Below are 11,154 nucleotides of genomic sequence, written 5' to 3'. Positions count from 1 at the left end.
ATAGACAGTACTTGAAACCAGCCCTATTACTGAACTTGCTCTCCATTTTCTGTCACATGCCCCTTGACATTGTAAACATGTGTCTATGAGCCAATTTAGATGAAGTATTTACCAGCTCTCTTTTTATTTTCATCAAACAGCTTGACCTCTGGTTTTATAATTCCTAAACCTGTATCAACTGCTCCTTTGAAAAACAAAAACAGAAAACAAGCCCACATACAACTCTAAGAGAACAGAGCTCTTTCTATTTTAATACAGATGTTTAACATACACCATCTTTCCCAGTGATTTATTGCATTGTCTTCTGGGCAGAAGGTCTGATCAGTAAGCAAACCGCATTGCCAGGATTCATGGCCCATGTTATAATGAATGCAGAAAGAATCAGTGACAAGCAAATCAAAATGAAAGGGAAGGGGGCAGGGGAATCAGTAGCTTGTATATAACAGCAAAGTGGCCAAATGCTTAGGACCTTCAGGTAATATATTTTTTATAATAATAATAATAATATTTTTAAAAAATTTATATCCCACCCATCTTGCTGGGCTTCCCCAGCCACTCTGGGCGGCTTACAACATATATAAAAACACAACAAAGCATCAAACATTAAAAAAACAAAATATCCTATACAAGCAACAAACAAATAGAAACCAATAATAACAAAAATAACAATAATTGTGTGTTCAGACCCAGAAATCTCCCCCCTAAATAAATTCACACTTGACTCAAATTTTAGTTTTGGTTTTTGGCAGAATTTAGGCCACAACTTTATTGATTACAGAAGGTGAGTGATTGCATAGGCTCTGGTTCAACTAGCTCCCTGCACTCTTGCAGGCACCGCTGACCCAGGGCACCAGCATAGGTCAACCAAGGGTGAACACCTGGGAAGGTGAACAGACTATTTTCACTACCTAGATGCCCCCCTGGACTCAGGCACAGGCACAACCCCCTCTCGAGGGTTGACCAAACCAATTGAGTCCCTGGATTCCTTTAATGGAATACCCTTCACATAGGATGGCAAGACCGCTCTCCCATCCCTATCACCTGAATCAGTGCCTACCCGCCACACAAGCACCGCGCTCACCACCAACCACTCACACCTGTAACCAATCCCTTAACCCCACTGACACGGCGGTCAGCTACAAATCATTCCCAATCACAGACAGATGAACCCCATCAAGCCTGTAAAGGGACGCATCATGGAAGGTAATGCCCAGGTGACGGATCACCGTCCCACCCAAGGCCAGAACCTTCTTGGCCACTGCGCTCTGCACGCGCCTCCTGGCTCTCTAGGTGGCAGCTGGGCATCGGCTACCCCGCCACACACATCGCTGCAACAGCTGCAACCAAAAAGTTTAGAGTCCAGAAACAGCTTCCTTCAACTCTTCCAAGTCCTCCTGCATGCGGGTCCGCAGGCTCAAGCCGGGAGCTTCTGGCAAATTGTTCTCACCCAGCTGCACCACCATCGCCGCAGGCGCACCTTCTGCAGACACCTTTGCCCACACCATCAGGAGAGGCTCCTCCCAACGCATTCCTCGTCTGGACACCCAGGAGACACACACGTGGCCAGGGAGTCCGAGCCTGCGTAGAAATCAAGACTCCCCCCCTCCTGCCAGCCCAGTGGACAATGCTGTGCCTGACTATCCAGATGTGCAGGGCAGGCGGACCTAGGAATGAACAAAACAACATTAATAACTGCACCTCAGCGCCACATCTGAACATAACCCCTGTGTGCATCAGATTTCCAGCAGCCCAGATCCTTGATCCTTTTGACAGACACGCCCCAGTGCACAGTGGTAGTAGCTGCACAAATGCAGAAAAAATGAGGTGCAAACTTACTGGCCAGCAGGCCCAGAAAGGTCATAAACCTCGCTCCCTTCGCTCACATCCGAAGGACCATGAGTCTCAAAAACAGTAGAAGACATGGAGGGGCCAGGCTGAGAATCAGGCTGCCTCCCAAATTGCTGGGCCAGCATCTCAAGTTCTTCATTAAACCTAATCATGGCAGCAGGGGCTGAACCAATATTAGCCATAATTGCAGTCAAGTGATCTAGTGTAAGCTGAGGGACCACAGGGGCCGGAGCTGAATGCAGTGACTGAGATAGACCTCTAATCACCCTCTTAGAAGGGAGAGCAGGACTGGGATTCCTTTTAATAGGCATCTCGATCCCTTCCTTACCCGGGGGGGGGGTACTAAATCAACGTTCACACAATGCCAATGGGACCCACACAGACTAAGATGGAGCTCCGGCCAAAACAAGATGGCGCTCCTGCCAAAACTAGGCAGGGACGAGCCTCTCTTTGCAAAGGAACCCAAAATGGCGGCCAGAATGAAAGAAAGGGCTTTCCTGCCCTTAGACAATACTCAACCAGCCTTTACTCAAAGGGGCACACAGAAATCAGTATTGAAATGGAGAGGGATCTCTCAATGCAGCAAAACTACTCAAAGTGCCAAACAAAAGCGCCCAGAGAGCAACAATCGCAAATTGCCCAAAGTCATGTTAGCTAAAAAAAAACAAACCCAAAGCTGGTGCTGCAGCCAAATTACAGGGACACCAGCCGAATGGGCAGAGTGCAACCACGAGCACTCAGGGACTGGAGCCCCCATGGGGCAAAGCCCCGCTAGAAAGAAGGGAAGGAGAAGGAAGGGAGGGGGAAGAGGACAACTCAAAAGGGGAACAATAAAGAAAGCATTAACAAAAGGGGAAGAATAATGGAAAGAAATCACCAATACAATCCATTTTTAGCCTGTTGCCCCAGCCCAAGAGTTGTTCCAGCAATGTCCCTCCAGCCTCCCAGGAGCCTCTTTTAGGAAGGACACAAAGTGGCTTCAAATCAGTGTGAAGGTAAGTACAAATATGCATCCATGAATACAAGGGAATAATACAAAAATGAAATTAAAGCAACAGCAACAATGTAAATTTTAAAAAAATGTACTGCATATTTTGGGTCTATGGACTGCAATAAAGTTTTGTGTGTGTGTGTGTAAATAAAAAAACAATACAGTGACATGCATTCCAAATTCTAGCATAATAGGATAGTGGATTTTTACTGTGGCCCTTATTGCTAACCTAAAAAATATGTGAGTGCCAAGTCAAAACAAATTTATTTGATTTTTTTAATACCATAAAGAATATCATTTTGAGTCACTATTTCCATGAGGGCTAAATATCAGAGCTGTAGTCCAATGGCATAGAGTGTATGTCTCTCCAGTGTTGGGCAATGTCAATGTGGCTGCAATGAACAAATGGCCAATTAATTGTTTCACTTTTATTTTTGATTTCAACATCCAAGTGTTTTTAGCTTGCTTGGACAAAGGGAAGCAAATGCTTCAGTAAACGGAAAGCCACATGATGATTCCAGACAAATCCACTCAAACAACAAACTTTGTTGAAAAACTTTAAAATATAATAAATTTAAAAAATAGTAAACAAATCTTAAATGTATGGGTAACCCTGGAAGGCATTGGGAGAAGGAAAGACATTGCTTTGCTGTCAACTTTGGTAATCTTCAGGCAACATTTGCATGGGGTTTGCAGTTTGATAATCTCCATTGGCAGTCTGGCTCCTTTGAGAGCCTGAACCACTTCCATCATTGTTCAGCATCTGTACAGGATTTGCAGCTGGATAATTCCCCATTGCATGACTGTTCCCCACTGCACACCAGGGAGTATTACTGCTTGATGCAATGCAGAAGTTACCAGCTGGTGATGGAGGCTGCCTCATCATCTCTCCACCATAATATGGAACTGGGCAGTTGCTTACCTGGGGCGTCTCACAAAACCCAGTTCCATCAACAGCAGCTTGCTGGTAATGAACTGGATTCAACTCCTGGGAGTTCTGGTACTGCGAGGTATAGAGGTGCTCTCCTGGTTAAGTGTTGCTGAGAGGTGGCTGCCAGAATCCTCCTCCTTAGCTTTCGGGATAATGGAAGTTGTGCGGCTAGTAGCTGCATGTGGATACTTGGGCTGCTACCCAGGCTGCTTCTTGGACTTCTTCTTCTGTCACAGTGGCTAGAAGGAGCTGTAGCATAGTTCCTGATCATTATTTTGGAACCAGTCCTCTTTGTTCTAGCTCTTCTGTTCTGAAATCAGGTGTGCACGCGATCTTCCTCGACTTCGATGCACCTTGCCTCTCTGGTCTCATATCTGGGGTACACAATATCTTCAAATGCCTTTTTCAGAAGCTAGACATGGACTTCCTTATAAGTGGTCCTTTGTTGCCTCTCTCCTCTGACTTTGGGGTGGCTTCCTTCTTGGTTGGTGCTTTTCATCCTGCAAAAACTCTGTTGAATTGTCTCTTTAAATTTGAAGGTTCATTATTGTCCAACAAGATGTGAATTTCTTTAAAGGCCAGAGCAAATAACGTGACCTAGTTTTACAGCTGTGAAGCAGTATAGCAGGTGCTGTTAAATTGTGGTAATTAAGCTGCTGGGTGTGGTATATAAAGAGCAGCATGTAGCTCTCTCAGTACCCTGGTGAATGGGTCATGCTTATTGATATATTGTAATTTAGTGTAAAAGGAGTTTTTGTTTTTGTTATTAAAACCTAGCAAAAGTTACTTTTGCCCTTCTTGAATGTGTGGTCTCGCTAGTACGCCTTCTGCAGTGCAACTAATCTGCAAATAACCAACACTCCTAAGTTGATTTTCCCTTGAAAACGGATACTTGTTTGCCCAGGATCACTCTATTGGCTCAGTCATTTAGTATACCACTAAATATGCAACTTGAGCAGTAAGACTATGCACAGAGGAGCAGCAAAGAGGAAGATGGGTCAAGTAGGGTCAAAGGATTACAGTTTGAATGTATGAAGAGCCCTCCACAACTGTTCCGCAGGTGGCTGGGAGTCTGATGGCATCTTCCTCCATCCTGATTGCTTGAGGCACTGGGACATGTAATGGTGATGATGAGAAACTATAAGTTGGTGCAAAACTCACTGGAGGGGTGTATGAAATCCTTTCCTGCGTTGTAGCGGGGGGGGGGGGGGGAGTTCAGCAATTTATGGTGCAGCAGCTGTTGCTGGAAATGACTGTCCTCAATCCAGCTCCTCTGTCTTTGCACCATAGGCTATATTATAGCTTAAGCTCCAAAGTAATATATCCATTAATGTCAAATAATATCAAACATTAATATCAAAATGTGCACTTTGACAACCCTATTTCATATAATTAGATACAGATGGCAAGAGCAGGAACCACACAGAATAATGGTGTCAGACTAAAAGGTAAAGTTTTCGGGGGGGGGGGGACAACAGGGGTATGCATAGCCCTAAACATTTTGTGAATCTAAGTTTGGCCTTATTGAGGGGCAGTATTTCAATATGAGTAGGAAAATGAGAATACTACACCTCTGAACAAAACTCTTGGCAAAAAATAAAATAAATCCACAGCTGTAGGAAACAAAACTTTCATCAGATTTTAGTTTTATCCAACATGCACATATTTCAATCTCAGACCCTCCAAGTGTCCCTATTTTCCAGGGACAGTCAGTCCTGAATTTACAGAAGCCATCCCAGTTTCTGATTTGATCCCAGAATGTCCTGCTTTTCCTTAGGGTGTCCCTATTTTCATCAGAGAAACATTGCAGGATATGGAGTTATCCTACTCTTGAGCCATCTAAAGGCAGTCCTGTATAGGGAGGTTTTTTAATGTTTAATGTTTTGTTATGTTTTTTATATATATTGGAAACCTCCCAGAGCAGCTGGGGAAACCCAGTCAGATGGGCGGAGTATAAATAGTAAAATTATTATTATGGAGTAGGACATCCCTATTTTCATCGGAGAAATGTTGGAGGGTGTGCAACCTATGTTGAGTAGTTAAAGAGAGTGAAAACCTTCAGTAAATATGTTGTTTTCCTGCAACTCTGAATTCTCATCTCCTTTTTGTGTTACCATGAGATATATTTTTCTTGATGTGGGGAGAGGGTACTCATAACTTTTAAATGTAAACCTCTGTGAAAGAGACTGTGTGGTGTGCATCTAAAGGGAAAAGGATAGGCTGCTGAAATTTATTTCATTGCTGTGCGGTGCTGGAAAGGTCACCTGGTTGGCTGCCCTACTCCTAAGCAGCACTGCCAGCTCCCTACATAGATCAGCCTATGTAATCCACAGTTTACAAGTGGCACAGGTAAAGTCAAGAAAGTGCAATGAGACCATCATGATGAATTGCTGTTCTTTTGGGTTCAAGGATCACAAGTCATCAAGGACAATGTGTTTTGTGAAACTGAATGACCTGAATATGTTTTATGTGACTTTAATTTGAATCGGGGCATATCTCTTTTTCCCCATAATCATACTAGTATTTTGCAAACATATTTCAAGTAATGCTTTCCCACTGTATAATACCTTCAAAAATAAGGCCTTACATTTGGGAATGATAAAGGTGAAAGAAGACCTGCCTATACGGTAAGATATCCTTTCAGCAAATATGCAGCTGCTGATAAGCAATATAGGTAAATGATATGACAAGGAAGCAAGAGGCTATTATAGTCCGTGCTGTATTATTACCTATCTGGAAGATTTATTTGGCCAATATACTGACACTGAGGAAGCTTGAAATAGTGCAGTGGGCATGCCGCAAAAAATATAGCACAGCGTATGCTTCATTAGTAGAGATGCTCCATTTTACTAGTGGGGATTGCAGAGGGAAGCGAAGCTAATTATTTAAAATGACAAATCTGGTTGGGAGGTAGACCCACTCTGTGCTTGTGATTTGTCACAGCTCCACATGATTGATGGGACCATCTAAAATTAGTGATAAGAGAACCTATAAAAAATTTGGAAGCGGCATTCACATTTTTTACCCTCCAAAACCAAATATATTTTAGATTGCTATGGGTCCTTTCTCATTTGTAGTGTCCTCTGTGTTTTGGTCAGTTTAGAGGCCAAGATCCAAATAATGACTTTAGGCCTCTTTGGTCTAAAATACCTTTTCTATTTTGAATCTTTCACACACACCCCATGCCGTACCATACATTGCTTTCAGAAATCTCCTCCATTGCAAAAGAATATTGTCATGCATAGTTAGGCACTGCTCTTAAAGAAACACAAGTTCAAAGTATCCCTTAACCGTAGGTTTCAAGAGTGCCAAAAGGATTTTATGATTCCGGTACACTTAATGGGTCCTGGGCCCTCTGGCTCTCTGCCCCACCTGAAATCTATTCGCAATAATTCATTTCACAAAGGCAAAACTTGCTGGAGAAGCTGAGTACAAGACAGAGGTGGGGTCTGAACCACAAAGCCACTCCTGCTGCAACCTGTACACCCTGCTTCAAACTAAGCTCCTATTTCCCAGATGGGAAATCTCGCCCAAGAAACTAAGTACAAGGTGTATAAGCCCCAAAACACGAAACCATGCCTTTTAACCCCCAGTCTTCTGCTGCAAACCAGACAGCCATTTCACAGAGAGCAAGCAAATTAATCTCTTTAAATCACCTCTGAATAAAATCTTCTAAGATCAGCAATTCCCCCAAATGAAACAGAAAACAACAGAACAGTTCAACAAGGCTTCTGATATTAGTGCTGCACAAAATAATTATTCTGCTTTCTTTCTTTCTTTAACCGTTGTCCCTCAATTAACAATAAAAGAAATTACACTAGAAAATTATCATCAAGGTGAGAGAAAATTCCAGTGAAATTCTCATGGGTCAGGTGGCAGGTTTTTTTGTTGCATTTACCATTATTTCAAGGTGGTTTGGGGTTTTTGTGAATGCTCTTTCATTCATTCGACAAATATTATGATGTCCTTGGCTAGGCATTCTTGTAAGCTCAGGAATTCATAGGGGCTGCCTACCATGTTCCTGACAACTGTTCACATACTTATTTTAAGGGGAGGTCTTTTTACTTCAAAAGTTGATTTTAAAAGGTAAAGGGAATTTTTGTCCTTAAACACTTCCTGGCTTCCATGCTTCAAATAAAATCCAGGGGTCACTTCTCCCTTTGGGCTTTTTCAGATCAGGAAGCATGAGCAACAATTAAGGATGCAGAGCTCTGGAAAAACTTTTTTTGGGGGGGAGAACAAACACTACTCCTCAGCTCCCTTGTAAGCTCAACCCAACACACTATATATTGAAACCAGTATTATACCAGTTCAATCAGGCATGGTTTCCCCCAGAGAATCCTGGGAACTGTTAGAAAGGGGTGTAATGCCCATGAAAGCTGAAACTCTTAGACTAGCCATGCTTTTGTGGTTAAAAACTATTTTTAAGCAGGTATCAGATTTTCTCCTGACAATTTTGGAAGAGATGGACCCAAACTCATGGAGGCATGAAATACAGTCACCTGCCACGAGTTTGGGATTCTCTACCTCTTTTCTTTTGATGCAAGGTTTTGAGATTGCTGAAGAATGAATACTTCAAAAGCTTAGGGACTTTAAGATGCAATCACGACCTGCTGTAATCAAGACTTGTCAATCCAGTAATTTGTATGCTTCCTTTATTCCATTGAATTTATCTCTTTCAAGATATCTGGTAGACCTACCAAATGTTAAAATGAGGGTAGCCTTCACACAGGCAAGATGAAATGTCCTTCCACTAGCAGATTGAATGGGCTGGAACAAAGGAATTCCTGAGAAGGAGAGAGTTTGTGGTTGCAACTCTGTGTCCATAGAAGATACAACTCATGCACTCCTTGAATACCCTTTTTATAACGACCTTAGAAATAACTATATTTACCAATTGGAAGGTCATCCCTAGAAAGACTCTTTTTTTTTTTTTTTTTTGGCTGTCCAATGTAGAGAAATATACATCCTTCAGAATATCTAATTTTCTTGCTAAGGCTCTACAAATCCATTGTATTAAACTTAAAGGGGGTATGGGAAATGTAAATCTCTGGTTGTTGTTGTTGTCATAATTTTCATATGTATAGTGGCTGTCTGCTAAAACACAATAAACTGACTTGACATCTTTGTTGATGTATGCTTACCAGAAATGGCTTCATGTTGAGGGAAGTGGAGGGATGAGAGAGTAGCTGATTTGGGCCTCCTCCACCACCACCACCACCTTTGCTGCTGCTCCTGAGAGTCGCAGAGGTCAGGGTGGTGGGGGAAGAGGGAAGACTATTGTGCTGGGTCCAAAGGAGGGAGCCAGGCCAGCCGGCCGGCTGAGAAATAGCAGCAGCACCAGCAGCAGTAGTGGGGGGGGAGGAAGACAATGGGGTCACCGCCACCACCACCACTACTGTCCCTGTTGAGGGAGGCTGTGACTCTTTGGCCTGGTGGGCCCCTAGCCATACATGCCAAGTAAAAACAAGAAGGAGGCTGCCTTATGCTGAGTTAGACCATTAGCCCAAGTAGCTCAGTATAGTCCCCACTGACTGGTAGTGGGTCTCCAGGCAGGGGTCTCTCTCAGCCTATTTGGAGATCATTACCTGTGATATATGTGCCGCCGCCTTCTTCTTGTCTCCTGCTGCCACTTCTCACCAAACATTTATTTGCTAAACTTACTTGTTGTGAGTTTAAACTAGAATAATTCCATGTATATCACCTTTAGCTCATTCAAGCAAAAAATAGAATACAAATTAGACACATATATAGATGCTGAAACTACTGGCCTAATTATCTGAATGAGAAGAGGCTCATGCAAGATAATTGGTTTGTTGGACATGGAACTGGAACTGGGGGTGTAACAGTTCAAGTTTTAGGATTCATTCTGGAAACTACCTATTTCTTATTGTGCTTATTCTGGAATTAGATTGTTGTATTGAACCTAGGAGGAATGATGGGATCATGGATATATCTGTGCATTTAAAAAACATTTGAGAGGCTGTCTGGAGTAAGAAAAGTCTAAATGAATAAATGAAATTAGAACTCTGAGGATGAGTTCAAAGAGTCTTCGAAAGAAAATTAAACCCAGCGCTGACATGTCCTTCTGTTGTGCATGCAAATAAGCATTTTGGTATAGTAATTCCATATCTATAAGAGACAATGGTGACACATTAGAGTATAGGGTCAGGAGGGTGATATTAAATTACCTCCCTTTCAAAAAGTGCCATGGAATTAGCCAAGTTTTGCAAATTTTCATTTAAATAGTATTAGACACACATTTTAAAATAGCAAAGTCTGTTCACTGCGTGCAACTGATTAAATGGAAAATATAAATCCTTTTGAGCCATATTTGAGGGGGGTTTCTTTTTACACAATTGTGGCACATCATTAGTCCACTACTGCTCTCAGAAATTCACAGAAAAACACAGACAGTTGGAATCAACAGACTGGAACCAGATTCTGGGGTAAACAAGATCTTAATATTTCCTTTTGTCAGCCGCTGTTTCTTAAAGTTATGTCAGCAAAACTCCTATTTTCTTTCATAGAGGAGATCTGCACAACAAATATAAACTAGCTTAATAGTACAGTACTAGCTCCCAGTCTAAGATCTGAAAACTTCCTAAATACAGACAGACAGACAGACTCTATGTTGCAACTTTTGACACTTTCATATTATTGGAACTGCAGGGTTTGTCTGTCTGTCTGTCTGTCTGTCTGTCTGTATTTAGTATACTGCCCTTCATCCAAAGATCACAGGGCACTTCACAACGTAAAAATACAAAATGAAAACACAAAAGACATTAAAAAAACAAAAACAAACCAACAACCCATGTATCATAAACACATTTTAAAGGCCATTGAATGTTAATCAGCCAAAGACCTGGTTACAGAGAAACAATTTTACCTGGTTCCTGAAGATATGTAATGAAGGTGGCAGGTTAGCCTCCCTGGATAGAGCATTCCACAAAAGGGGAGCCACCACAGAAAAGGCCTGTTCTTGCGTTGCCACCCTCCAGACCTCTTGCAGAGGAGGCACACAAAGAAGGGCCTCAGATGATGAGCACAAGGTCTGGGTCAGTTTATATAGGGAGCAGCAGTCCTTGAGGTATTATGGTTCTGAGCCATTTAAGGCTTTATAGGTCAAAACCAGCACTTTGAATTGGGCCCGGAAGCTAACTGGCAACCTGTGCACTCAGGCCAGTAATATATTCAAACTATATTGCCTCAGTGAGCAACCTGGCCACTGAATTCTGCACCAGCTGAAGTTTCTGAACGTCTTTAGAGGCTGCACCACTGTGCTATTATAACACATCTCTGTGTTATAACACATCACTTATAACCTAGATGTTATCAGAGCAGATATCAGAGCAGATATGTGTGCAGATGGGCTGCCAGTTGA

General features: G+C 42.4%; 1 long non-coding RNA gene across 1 annotated transcript; it reads right to left on the bottom strand.

Annotated features, from left to right (window-relative positions):
• Positions 1-500: 500 nt before the first annotated feature.
• LOC308460075 lies at positions 501-10,808 on the bottom strand. The gene is made up of 3 exons (XR_013978455.1): positions 10,660-10,808; positions 3,762-4,879; positions 501-1,664 (listed from the first exon to the last, which is right to left on the bottom strand). It is a non-coding gene; the product is annotated as an uncharacterized lncRNA (long non-coding RNA).
• Between the last annotated feature and the right edge of the window lie 346 nt (positions 10,809-11,154).

This window comes from Podarcis pityusensis (genome assembly GCF_964106645.2).
Source record: "Podarcis pityusensis genome assembly, chromosome: 12".
Taxonomy (NCBI): Eukaryota; Metazoa; Chordata; class Lepidosauria; order Squamata; family Lacertidae; genus Podarcis; species Podarcis pityusensis.
The sequence above is the reverse complement of the archived record's forward strand: the minus strand, read 5'-3'. Positions and strand labels throughout refer to the sequence as shown.